This window comes from Camelus ferus, chromosome 2 (genome assembly GCF_009834535.1).
Source record: "Camelus ferus isolate YT-003-E chromosome 2, BCGSAC_Cfer_1.0, whole genome shotgun sequence".
Lineage (NCBI taxonomy): Eukaryota > Metazoa > Chordata > Mammalia > Artiodactyla > Camelidae > Camelus > Camelus ferus.
The window spans coordinates 51,755,477-51,769,463 of NC_045697.1; the positions used below are offsets into that span (position 1 = coordinate 51,755,477).

Here is a 13,987-nt window from a genome sequence, read left to right on the forward strand (position 1 = left end):
TCTATGCAATACAAATGATTGGAACCCCGAGCACTACACACTAAACTCTCAGTTAAGTCTTAGCTGTTATTTTTAACAGCAGGCAGGCTCTGTAGTTACAAGGAGGAATAACTCTAGATGTATTAGGACTGGTTCTCTGCAACTATTTCTACTACCAACAGGCATGAGGTTTTAAATGGTATTATCAAAGATTCATCAGGAACCTCCTAATAAATCCAGATTCCCCTCAGAGGGGTGATAAGTCATCATTTCCACATTTTTGAGGTGTAATTAACATATAACATGATATTCGTTCCAGGTGTACAACATAATGGTTCCATATTTGTATATCTTGTGAAATGATCTGTACTGTACTTGGTTAATAGATTTTGTTTTTCTTATGATAAGATCTACTCTCTCAGCAACTTCCAAATGTGCAATACAGCATTAGTAATTATATTTACCATGCTGTATGTCACTTCCTTATGACTTACTTTATAAATGAAAGTTTTTATTTTATCTTTATATGGAAAAGTTTTTTTTAAATGGAAAAGTTTTTATTTTTATTTTCATATGGAAGTTTGTACTTTCTGAGCCCCTTCACCCATTCGCCCACCCCTCATCTTCTGCCTCTGGCAACCACCAATCAGATTCCACATACAATTGAGATCATATGGTGGTATCTTTCTTTCTCTGTGTGGTGATTTTTTGGGGGGTTTTTGTTCATTTGTTTGTTTGTTTTTTAGAATGTTAGTGGGTGGTGAGAAAAATGAAATGTAATAAAATAAAGCAAAGGTTTGTGGTCAAATACATTTAGGGAGCATTTGGTTAAGCACTCTAGCTTCTTTTACAGTAGGACTCTTCAGATCTTTTGATACACAAATATAATAACAAACTTCTAAGTAGAGTCAAAGTACAGAGCAATGGCTGCAGGGGGATTTCTCACTTCCCCAGCCTCTCCTCGACCTTCTTTAAAGACCATTCCTCATGTTTATTTTTCTTTGAGGCCAGACTCTGTTATACCCCTTAGGAGATTATCAGCTTAAGATGTAGTAGAACAACATTTGACAATTCAACATGGCAGATAGTTGCAACCAAGATTGTGGTTTCAGGCTGAGGGAGAGGCTGTGAAGGAGGTGGTGATGGGAGGTACCAAAGGCAAGGGAACCTGAGTCACTTGGTAGGAGTAAATGGCTAAGACCATCTACACTGCAGAGACCCCTTCCACTCGTGCATAAAATTGGCTCGTATGCATTTGTATTATGAGACCTGTAGGGATGCAGACCAGTGCTGAATTTGATTTAATAAGAAACTTAGTTGAAAACAGGAGCCTGGTTGCTCAGGCAGTTTCAAAAGGAGGGTCTTACTGGATGGTGGACTTATGTGCTAATGTGCTGTTCCCTAGCCTGATACGGCAGCTTGAGAAACAGTTTCACTGGGAAGCAATTTGAAATGTGAAATACCCGAGTCCTAACTTGTGCTTCCTCAAGGTAATTAGGACAACTTTGTTTATGAGAAAAAAAAGGGAGATCGGTTTTACAGAAATACCCCAAAACATGTTCATTGACTGGTAAACATACTATATTTATTTAATTATGTTATGTTACGTTATGTTATGTTACATTATGTTCTATTGATTATATTAATACAGCAAATGTATTATACATACATATATTATAAAATGACTCTGTTGTTATAGTTGACACTTTGCAGATGATAAAGTTATATAGCTGGCCAATACTTTTTAAGATTTCCAAGCACAACAGCTTTTATTTTTGCAAACAGTTTCTGTTTTTATAAATGTGATTCCATGAATAAAAGGAAAAACAACTTTAAAAATATTTTTTACTGTTTAAAACCTCCAATAATGATCCACTTACATATGAGCATAATGGGTGGATTATATATTTCCTTCAACATACATCATTTACTTCTGAAAAATATGTTCAGAAATATATATTGGGTTTTGCTTTTGGTTTCATTATTTTGAAATTTTGAAAAGTATTTGGAGCCAGTTAGTGTAACAAACTTTTTTCCCCAGTATCATCAGTATCATGCTATTTCTGCATCTGTAGTTACAAACTTCTGGATCTGAAAAATGTTCAATTTACATCATAAAATAGCATTGGCCTTATTTCTAAATATACTGGCATTAGAACAGGGCTAGCTTTTCCACTAGTGCGTCCACACCTCTTTTAAATATTTGGTTTCATATATTTTCTTTTGATTGCCAATCTAGTATATTCATGGTTTGCTACCATTTTGGAACCTGCCAGTAAGAAATGACCTCAGACATTATTGAGAAATCAGTGTCATTCTTTTCCCATTATCGACTGTTTTGTTTTTTGTTTTGCCTTTTTTTTTTTTTTTTCCTTTGGCTGACATCTGTTCTGAGCAGCTCAGATTCATTTTAGCCAGGAGGCAGTCACTTTGTGCTAAATGTTAGTTGACCTTCAAGAATCCATAGATCCAGCCAGGATTGGGTCAGACTTGATCCTTTCCAGTTTTAGATACCTGGCCAACTTCTCCGGCCAGAATTCAGCTTTGACACTCCTAAAGGTCTGCAGATGATTTCATGAAAAGGTATGCTGTCCTTCCACTTGTCTGCAGTCTGTCTCTTTAGTGCAAATAATGGAAATTGTGTGTTAGTGCTATTTTCTTTTGGAACATCTTATCAGATGGCAGTTTCTTTCTTTCTGCTTTTCTTTACTTTCTACCTTCCTTCCTCCCTTCCTCCCTTCCTTCCTTCCTTCCTTCCTTGCTTCCTTTCTCTTTCACTGTCTCCCTCTTTCTCTGTTCACTTCCTCCCTCTCTTCCCTTTTCCGCTCTTCCTCTTTATTTCTCTCTCCCCTCTGCCCCCAACACATTCCTTCTCCTATTCCTCCTATTCTTTTTCTGAGAGTAGTGAGGGATGGAAACATTCATACACTGTTTTTGTCTATCTGAACCGTCCTGGTTCTTTTATGAAGGTCCTTCTAGCAAGGCAGGTGAGAGAGACTGTCATGATTGCACCAGCCACCAGCTGGAATGGACCAGTATTGCTGATTGAGAAGAACTTCATGGAGACTGCATCTTTGTGGGAGTAGAACCTTTGTCACAGATTAGGTTCACCGTAGACATTCTTGATGTCATAATCATGGCAGGCCTTATGTGTATTTGTGGCATTGGCACCATTGAAAGTCTAGGAAAAAATTCTCTAGGACAAACCAGTTGCTACCTCTACACAGGCAGGGTGAAGCACTGTGTTGTAAAAGACTTCTGCAGAGAACAGCGATTTGGAAATAGTCACAGGATGGATTAAATGTAGATTTTTGTAGTTTTGATGCCTCTTACACAGACGCATAAACAAGTCTTGCCTGAAAAACTAAATGAGATGTCTTTTTCTAGGGCAGGAGTGCCTTACATGCTTTTCCTTAGTGCCAAAGCCCAGTCACATGGCCCCTGCAGCATATTTATGATCACAAAAGCTGGTTACATCATTCAGTGCCTCTGTGAAGTACAAAAATATGGTTCCAAGCAGTGGTCATATAAAGAAAAATGTAATACCGGCTTTGTCTACCCCTTTTCCAAAACAAACAGTGTAATATAACCTTTGAGACAGATCTGGAGTCATGCACACCAAGATTATTAGTGTCATTTTTCAGAACAGTGTATTGAGGGCTTAAGAGGGCAGGTGAAGCACTGTTCTAGGTGGTGGGGCCACCATGATGAGAATGCCAGGCAAGGTTTCTAGAGAGAGATGGATAGTAAACCAATAAATATACACAAAATCAGATTAATAAAGGACTAAGTGTGACGCAGAGAAATAAAACACGGTGAGGTGACAAGAAGTGACTGAGGTGTTTGAGGTACTCAGGGAGAGGTGATGTTTAGGTTGACAGCGGAAAGAAAAGAAAGTGTGAGATTTAAGGAAAATCAGGAGGATCGAGAGGCAAAACATATCAGGCAGAGAGAACTGCTAAGGAGGGGAGCTTTGGGTTAGAGGACAAAGTCAGCGAGACGGGAAAAAGTCACACCTTATATTGTAGACCAGAGTAAAACGTTTAATTGTCGGTGCCATGGAGGGTTTTAAGCAGAAGGATGATGTAGTACGATCTACTTTTTTTAAAAAAAGGTAAACTTGCTGTGTAGAGAATGGAATGGGGGAGGGGCAAGTCTAAGGAAGAGACTTGTTTTCAAGGTGAAAGATGATGGTGGCTTGGACCATAGCAGCAGTAAGGGGGATGAAAAGGAGAGATGAATTTGGGATAACTTTTGAGGGTAGATTGACAAGATTTGCTGATAAATGTGACTTGTGGAGTGAGAGAAAGAGAGGAAACAGTGGTTAAGTCTCAGATTTTGGCTGTGAGGAAAAGTACTGATGGGGTATTTCCTAAAATGGGGACCTCTAGTGGGGCAGTGGGTTTAGGTAGCAAGTTCAAGAGTTCTGTTTTGGCCGTGGAGAGTACGAGAGGTCTGTTAGATGCTCCTGTGGAGATGTGTCGAGTAGGCAGCTGTATAACCAAGACGGGAGCCTCACCATGAGGACAGGGCTGGAGATTTAGGTGACACCAGCAGTTGGAGATGCACTTTAGAGTCACGGGATTGGATGGGATCCCCTAAGGGAGGTAAATTGTCAGAAAAAAGAAGGGGATCCAGAACAGAGTCTTCATGCCCCATTACAAGAAGTATGGACATTTTATGGGTTAGAGAAAGATCTAGTAAATGAGACAGACGAGTAGTCAGTATAATGGGAGGAAAAGGAAGAGAGTATTATTCCCCAGAGGCCAAGGGAAGATAGCGTTTTCAACAATGAGTCAGATGTGGCTTTAGGTTTGGTGGGATCTGAACTTAATCAATGCTAGGGTCTTTTTAAAGATAAATAATGTAGAATTATTAATACCAATTAGGTACTAATGTGATTATTTAGAATGAGAAAGAAACCTTGGAAAATCACAAAGTAAAGAGCTAAAAAATGCCACACATATCACAGAATTCAGGAAAACATAATTTTGTTAATTGAAACACCTGCTGCACTTACATAACACTTTTTCTTCTACTTTTTTGTGGGGTGTACTTATTCTGGTATTGCTTCTTTGTATTACAATTTTGTAATATATTTTATAGAGAGAGTAGACAGGTAATTAGCTCAGTATTTATCATGGCTGTTTGAAATTATAGTTTTATTATTGATATATTTAGAAAAGTTATTTTAAGTATCACAGCCTACTACTGATAATGTCATGTAAAATTTTTAGGATTATTGCCAAAATGTGGAAAGCATCTCTCACATTTCTTTCATAGATGAGCTTTAAGATTTCAGGGCATTTCAAGTTTGCACACACACTGACTGATCATAAATAATCTTTGACTTGATGATACTCATCAACTAGTGTATTACTGATGTTTTTGTAACCCAGGAAGGCGTTTCTACCCTGGGGACAAGTAGCAATAACTGAACTACACAAGAAAGTTATGTGAACCACAGAAATAGACCCCACTGAACCCACATTGAATATACTCCCGACTCAGTTTCTATCTATACAGATCCCAAAAATGCTCACCAGAGCCTCCCAACATAAGGGCAAATGTGATAGAGGGGAAGTCAAAGTGAAAGAGACAGCAGTCTTAACAAGTTGAGGATAACATATCTTATTTTTTGCAATGTGTCATGGAAATGCTTCATGGAACATTGTTAAGGCCCCTCCCTGGGCCTTAGATGTGATGTTTGCAAAAAAAAAAAAAAGGGGGGTCTGAACCTTAAACTTCTTTAGCTTCCTCTGGAAGCAGAGAGTAATAAGGTGAGGTACACACAGGACAGGCAAAAGATCAGGTGAGATGAAAACAGAGAGGCCTCCATTGGATTTATACTCAAAAATTAATTATTTTGGGTGAAGAAAATAAGTCTAGGTCTTTGGTGAAAATTCAGTGGAAGTAGCACTGTGATGGGCCTGACAAGTACACTGGTGAAACCTGCAGGCCAGCAGGGACACGTGATTACGTTTTTAGACATGAACTGCACGGGGTGACTTCCCGTTTTCCTCTCTGAAACAAAGGAAGAGACAAACTAGGGCTGACACTTGCTGTGTTAGGGTCAGAATTTTTGCCTTTTAGAGTCATTTGTGTTCCTTTTTTTTTTTTTAACTTTGTATAACCTTTTGTTTTATTATTTTATTTTTTTTAAATTGAAGTATAGTCAATTATAATGTGTCAATTTCTAGTGTACAGCACAATATCCCAGTCATGCATATACATACATATATTTTCATATTCTTTTTCATTAAAGGTTATTACAAGATAGTGAATATAGTTTCCTGTGCTGTACAGAAGAAATTTGTTTTTTGTCTGTTTTTATATATAGTAGCTAGCATCTGCAAATCTCGAACTCCCAAATTTATCCCTCCTCACTCCCTTTCCCCCAGTAACCTTAAGATTGTTTACTGTGTCTGCAAGTCTGCTTCTGTTTTGTAGATGGGTTCACTAGTGTCCTCTTTTCTTTCTTTCTTTTTTTTTTTTAGATTCCACATATGTGTGATATCATATGGTATTTTTCTTTCTCTTTCTGTCACTCCACTTAGAATGACAATCTCCAGATGCATCCATGTTGCTGCAAATGGCATTGTTTTATTATTTTTAATGGGTGAGGAGTATTCCATCGTATAAATATACCATGACTTCTTTATCCAGTCATCTGTGGATGGACATTTAGGCTGCTTCCATGTCTTGGCTATTGTAAATAGTGCTGCTATGAACATTGGGATTCTGTATCTTTTTGAATTAGAATTCCCTCCAGATATATGCCCAGGAGTGGGATTGCTGGATCATATGGTAAGTCTATTTTCAGTCTTTTGAGGAATCTCTGTACTGTTTTCCATAGTGGCTGCACCAAACTACATGCCCAACAACAGTATAGGAGGGTTCGCTTTTCTCCACACCCTCTCCAGCATTTATCATTCATGGACTTTTTAATGATGGCCATTCTGACTGATGTGAAGTGATATCTCGTAGTTTTGATTTGCATTTCTCTGATAATTAGCAATATTGAGCATTTTTTCATGTGCCTATTGGCCATTTGTGTGTCTTCATTGGAGAATTGCTTGTTTAGGTCTTCTGCCCATTTTTGGATTGGGCTATTTGTTTTTTTCTTATTAAATTGTATGAGATGTTCATATATTCTGGCGCCAGTCGCATCATTTGCATCATTTGCAAATGTTTTCTCCCATTCCATAGGTTGTCATTTTTTTTGCTTATGGTTTCCTTTGCTGTGCAAAAGCTTGTAAATTTAATTAGGTCCCATTTGTTTATTTTTGCTTTTATTTCTATTGCCTGGGTAGACCACCCTAGGAGAACATTGTTAAGATTAATGTCAGAGAATGTTTTGCCTATATTTTCTTCTAGGGGGTTTATAGAGTCTTATGTGTAAGTCTTTAAGCCATTTTGAGTTTATTTTTGTGTATGGTGTGAGGGAGTGTTCTAACTTCACGGATTTACATGCTACTGTCCAGTTTTCCCAACACCACTTGCTGAAGAGACTGTTTCTTTTCTCCATTCTATGTTCTCGCCTCCTTCTTTATGTTTAAAATCTACTGTCAAATGTGTAAATGAAGTTGTAAGTGATTGAGATGAAGAGGAGTATGGAGCAAAGACATTTCTCAAAAAAATTTAGATCCTTTTTGCCTCATGTCTCAAAATCTGAGTCGTTTTTGAACACAAGGAAAACCTAAGTAGATTTAACATCTACATTTTGTTAAATTTATTTACAAAATGTGCTGTCAGGGAGAATGTTTTGACTCAGATTTTGCAGTGATTGAATACCTGATAACTTTATCTGCACTTGACTGAAGTTCTGTTCTTGAAGTCAAATAAATTTGGGTTGGGATCCTATTATTCGTCTAAATAGTCATCAATATTAACTGCGTGAAAAGATGTCAGAATGGAAATTGGAAAGTAGAACTTGGCAGAATGGCGGAGGGTGATTGTTAGTAACAGGCTCCCTCCATGGTCTCAATGATATTGCTCCTTTTTCTTGTTCTCTTTGGCAGTTGGGATAACAGTAAAGAAAGGCATAAGGAATTCTCAGACATTTGTATTTATTTAGTAAGCTCTGGCTGAAGCCAGGGACCTTGTAAGATCAGCAATCCTTTCTGCTTAATAGACTGACCAGTAAAAACATTTGCCTTTGATAGGATTGGAGCTCTGATTGAAGACTATCAGGGAAATGGAAAATGGCAAATGGTGCTGATGTTTAGACTTGCTTTAGACCCCTCGAAATTCTCTTTGTTTTCTTTACTATATTGTTGGATTTCAGAAAAGGCTATTTGGCTTATGAAAAATCATTTTGTTGTTTCCTTTCTTGATACTTAATAATATCACTTTTAGATTTTTAATTTAAATTGGCAGATTTGTAAAGGAGGATGAGAGAGGAAACTTGGGGCAAATTTCCTACGTGCTTGATTCAGCCAAACTAGAGAAGGGGTACAAAAAAATCTTAGGTTAGCTAGTTCTATCCAATGACTATATTCTGAGTTGATGGTGAGTCAGCCTTTACATGACTAGTCTAAATACTGCCCTCCCAGGAGTCTGCTCTGCACATATTGGTGGAGAGCTATGGTTTGTAAGGCTTCAGATTAAATTAACCAGGGATCTTGTCCTTCATGCGATCCTTCCCGTATCTGAAGACTTCAACATAGCCTTCCCTGCTGTAGGTTAAACAGCCTGTTTATTTGTTCTGCATGTGAGATGGTGTTTGGATCAAGCACTGCTCTGATCACCTGTCATTCTGAGGTGGTTGTTCACCTTCCTTCCTGGAAGGGCTCTGACTTTGTTCATTGTTCTACCCTCCCAGTTGATTTTAGGGGACCCTCCATTTCCTCCCATTGCTTTCCCTCTCCCCTCAGTTCTAGGCAACCGCTGATCTATTTTCTGTTTCTGTGGATTTGCCTATTCTAGGCATTTTGCATAAATTGAATCATACAGTATGTGTTCTTGCGTGATTGGCTTCTTTCACTTAGCATGTTTTTAAAAGCTCATCCATGTCATACACATATCAGTTCTTTATTACTTTTTATTACAGAAGTGATATTCCATCATATGGCTATATCACATTTCATTTATCCATTCTTCAGTTGAGGGATGTTTGGCTTTTCCACTTCTTGGCTATTATGAATTATCTAGTATTATGATCTGAGTTTATCCTTTGCTTCTTCCAGTTTGCACCCCAACTCACAAAGTAAAATAGGTAAAAATAAAAAGTCAACTATTCTATCTTCCTTTGATTATATCCAGGCTTTAAATGCCATTTTCATGTGTGAGACTAACTGACCACTTAATTCCTTAAAACATGTTTATAGCTTCACACAAACAAGAAGAATGAAAGAAAGAAAGCTGAACACACATCCAAACACAAATGCTCATATATTTAAATCCCCAGATTTAAAAAGTTAGAGAAATTCACATGTGAACACATTACCTTTAACACAGACAGTAATTGTAAACCTGGGTTTAGATTTAAATTGGAAAAAAACACCCTGAGGTGTTTAATGTTTATCTTTCAATGTCCAGGATAAGACCATGATGACAGCTACTAACTTATTTTTTACAATCTTGGAAAGACTTGAGAGGAATAAATTTTTATCATGAGTCATACACGGAAATTTGTGTACCTCTTTACCTCTCAATTTAGAATTTGGTGATAGTAGCAGGGAATCCTTTCCTCATTTGCTTTTCTAGGAATAGGAAAAGGAACTGTCTGTGCATTTATGTGTTTGCATTTCCTCCTGAGAAAGGAAGTCAGCACCGGACCAGTTTTCACTCAGACACGCACAGCAGGAGCAGTGTGTGTCCTCTTGCCTGCTGCCACCATAGCCAAAAATGGAGCTGCTTTTTAAGTTTCCTGCAGGATGTGGTGATACATACAGGGACTGTTCACTAGGGTGATTACTTACCTGTGTTTCAGTTCCACAAATATGAGACTCTGTCTTCCTTGGATAGCTGTTCTGCTGCCCATTAGGCTTGTGTTGGTTGGAACTGGAGATCACACTTGAATGACCACAGAGGATCACCAGAATGACTGGCCATCATTCTTTTATATTGCCAGGATTTTGAGGAATATTGACCTAATAATAGTGAAAAAATGAAACGAGACTTGTTGAACTGGGAATATGAATGAGTTGTCCTGGACCTATTAATTAATTAACTCATTCATTCATTCATTTTGTTTCCCATTCTGGTGTCTCTGGGATCACAGATTTCTCTAAATGGAAACATTGCCTGTTAAAATCACATTAGTTTATTGTAATATGGATTGTGCTGGATTACCAAGGCTTAAGCTGCTCTATATTTTGTGAAAAGTTAATTCCATGAACATTTGTGAGAGTCTATCAATGGTCAGGAGTGTGCTGAACAAGATACCGTGGTGACCCTCAGTCAGATCATTGTATAGGTGCGGATAAAGACATTTTAATTCTAGAGGGTAAGCTTTGTGATGGTGGGGACTCAAACTGTTTTTACTAAACAATGCACATCTATTCCCAAACATAGTGCTTGTCACTCAACAGATGCTTGTTGAATGGCTGAATGCACAAATTATATCATGAGACGAACATGGAAGGAACTGACTTTTACTGGTGAAGGAGGGAGTTTTAGGTATACACATCTTTTAACTGGGTTGTGGTGACTGAACAGGATTTCACCAGGCAGATAAGAGTAGGGAACTAACTTTTGAAAATTAATTCCCATGTTCCAGACATCATGATGGGTAAGTTTCATAACTTTCATATTAATTGGTCAAAGTAGTATTACTATTGGAGCATTATATAGTAACATATTAGTATATACTATAATATCCTCTTATTATTGTATTATTATTATTATTATTACTATTACTATTACTATTATTATTATTATTATTATTATTATTATTATTATTATTATTATTATTATAAAACAAAGGGGAAAATTGAAGTTTGGAGATCTTAGGTGACTAGAACTTCCAGTGGTGAATCTAGTCTTTGAACTTAAGGATATCTGTCACCCCTTTTCACATGAGTGGCAAGTAACATCCTAAATAACAGCCAAAGATCTAATTTCAAGATGAAACAACAGAAAACTGCCTCTTTCTTGATACTATCTAAAATGCACTGGTAAGTTTTTTCATGTAAAGCTACCTTTCCTGGCACTCTGAGCAGTCCCTCTCCAGTGCTCCCCACCTAGGTGATTCCTCTTGGGTGCTCCCCTCTGGTATCTTTCTCAGAAACCAGCCACCCACTGTGGGAAGCCCTAGCTACATGGAGAGGCAAGTCTTTGAGTTATGGCAGTCTAGGTGCTAGATGTAAAAATGAAGATTCTTCAGATGATTCTAGACCTCAGCCATTCAAGTCACTTCCAGCTCTTTAAATCTTCCCAGCTAGTCCCAAGACATTTGGAACAAAGACCAGCCATCCTTATTGGGCCCTGTCTGAAATCCTGACACACAGAAGCCAAAGAACACATGATGGCTGGAGCTACAGCAGTCATCTGGTGACCATGAGGAAAAGGCTATGAGAATTTCTCAGGTGTCAGCCTCAATATCATTAAGTTGAAGAATCAACGAATGTAGTCACTTAATGAGGAGTTTTGTTAAGGCTTCAGTTTCATTTTAACGTAGTTTGGGGAGCACCAGAAAGTGGTTCTGTGTAGGAAAAGGCTAGGAATATTTATGTTCGTAGCTACAGTATTGAGTTGACTGATGAATAAACCAAGACCAGCTCTTTGTTTAGCTTTTTCTTTATGAGAAAAATGCAACCTCTGATGAGAGAACCATTATAACAGAGTAGGATGCTTTGAATCTGCAGAGGATTTTTGGTACATAGAATGAATCATGGACAATTGTAAATAATGTGACTGCATTTTTTGGTAACAAAATCTCAAGAGAATGCTTAGTTGTTCGTGTAATCTGTGGACATACACAAGAGTTGGAAACCATACAATTTCTAAATCAACTCCTTTGGAATGCATAGAGACCAAGGTATTTTTTTTAATTGAAGTATAGTGAGTTTACAATGCTGTGTCAGTTTCTCATGTACAGCATAATAGTTCAGTCACACATATACATGCATGTATTTGTTTTCACATTCTTTTTCATTATAAGTTACTGCAATATATTGCATATGGTTTCCTGTGCTATATGGTAGAAACTTGTTGTTTATCTATTTTATATGTAGTAGTGGTATGTGCAAATCTGAAACTCCCAATTTATCCCTTCCTGCACCTTTTCCCCCTTGGTAACCATAAGTTTGTTTTCTATGTCTGTGAGTCTGTTTCTGTTTTGTACCTAAGTTCATTTGTCTTTTTTTTTTTTTTTGATTCCACATATAAGTGATGTCACATGGTATTTTTCTTTCTCTTTCTGGCTTACTTCACTTAGAAATAGCAATCTCTAGGTCCATCCATGTTGCTGCAAATGGATTATTTTATTCTTTTTTATGGCAGAGTAATATTCCATTGTATAAATATACTACAACTTCTTTATCCAGTCATCTGTTGATAAGACATTTAGGTTGTTTCCATGTCTTTGCTATTGTAAATAGTGCTGCTATGAACATTGGGGTACATATATCTTTTCGAATTAAAGTTCCTTCTGGATATATGCCCAGGAGTAGGATTGCTGGATCATACGGTAAGTGTATTTTTAGTCTTTTGAAGAATCTCCATTACTGTTTTCCATAATGGCTGCACCAAGCTACATTCCCACCAAGTGTAGGAGGGTTCCCTTTTCTCCACACTCTCTCCAGCATTTATCATTGTGGACTCTTGAATGATGGCCATTCTGACTGGTGTGAGATGATACCTCATTGTAGTTTGATTTGCATTTCTCTGATAATTAGCGATATTGAGCATTTTTCATGTGCCTATTGGTCATTTGTATGTCATCATTGAAGAATTGCTTGTTTAGTTCTTCTGCCCATTTTTAGATTGGGGTTTTTTTTTTGTTATTAAGTTGTATGAGCTGTTTGTATATTGTGGAAATTAAATCCTTGTCAGTCTCATCTTTTGCAAATATTTTCTCCCATTCCATACAGTGCCTTTTTGTTTTGTTTGTGGTTTCCTTTGCTGTGCAAAAGCTTATAAGTTTAATTAGGTCCCACTTGTTTATTTTTGCTTTTATTTCTGTTACCTGGGTAGACCACCCTAGGAGAACATTGCTAAGATTTATGTCAGAGAATGTTTTGTCTATGTTTTCTTCTAGGAGGTTTATAGTGTCTTGTCTTATGTATAAGTCTTTAAGCCATTTTGAGTTTATTTTTGTGTATGGTGTGAGGGAGTATTCTAACTTCACTGATTTACATGCAGCTGTTCTGTTTTCCCAATGCCATTTGCTGAAGAGACTGTCTTTACTCTTTTGGTATATTCTTGCCTCCTTTGTCAAGGTTAATTGACCAGAATTCTGTGAGTTTATTTCTGGGCTCTCTATTCTGTTCCATTGGTCCATTTGTTTTGTGAGACCAAGTTGTTATTCATTCCTCTGCCTTATCCGCAGAGTTCGATCCTAGTGGAGGAAGCTGCTCAGCCTCTTTCCAGAGAGGAGAAATGGAGTGTTTTATGCCCCACTTCATTCACACAGGGCTGAATCCCCATCTCTCTCAAACACTGATACAGTTCAAATAACCATTCATGAACCCTCCACCTCTATCTCCCTCCATGTGCAACATTAATTTGAGATGGATCACTTCTAATAGAAAGTTTTGTGGTAGACAGTGAATTCTTTAGCAGGACACCAAAATCAGTAACCATAAAAACTACTAATAAGTTGGACTTCATCAAAATTAAAGATTCTTCCCCTTATAAGTCTCCATTAAAATCAGGCAAGCCACAGATTAGATTGGGAAAAAATATTCACAACATATATATCTTAAAAATGACAAATGAATATACTGAATATTTAAAGAAATCCTACAAATTAATGATGAAAAGATGAACAATCTATTTTTTAATGGGCAAAAGAATTGTGCAGACATTTCGTAAAAGAAGATATACAAGGTGTAAATAAACA

At 37.3% G+C, this 13,987-nt stretch overlaps 1 protein-coding gene across 2 annotated transcripts in view; it reads left to right on the forward strand.

Annotated features, from left to right (window-relative positions):
• ADAMTS3 (ADAM metallopeptidase with thrombospondin type 1 motif 3) overlaps positions 1 to 13,987 on the forward strand; it is a 241,182-nt gene that overhangs the window by 75,744 nt on the left and 151,451 nt on the right. The window lies entirely within an intron of this gene.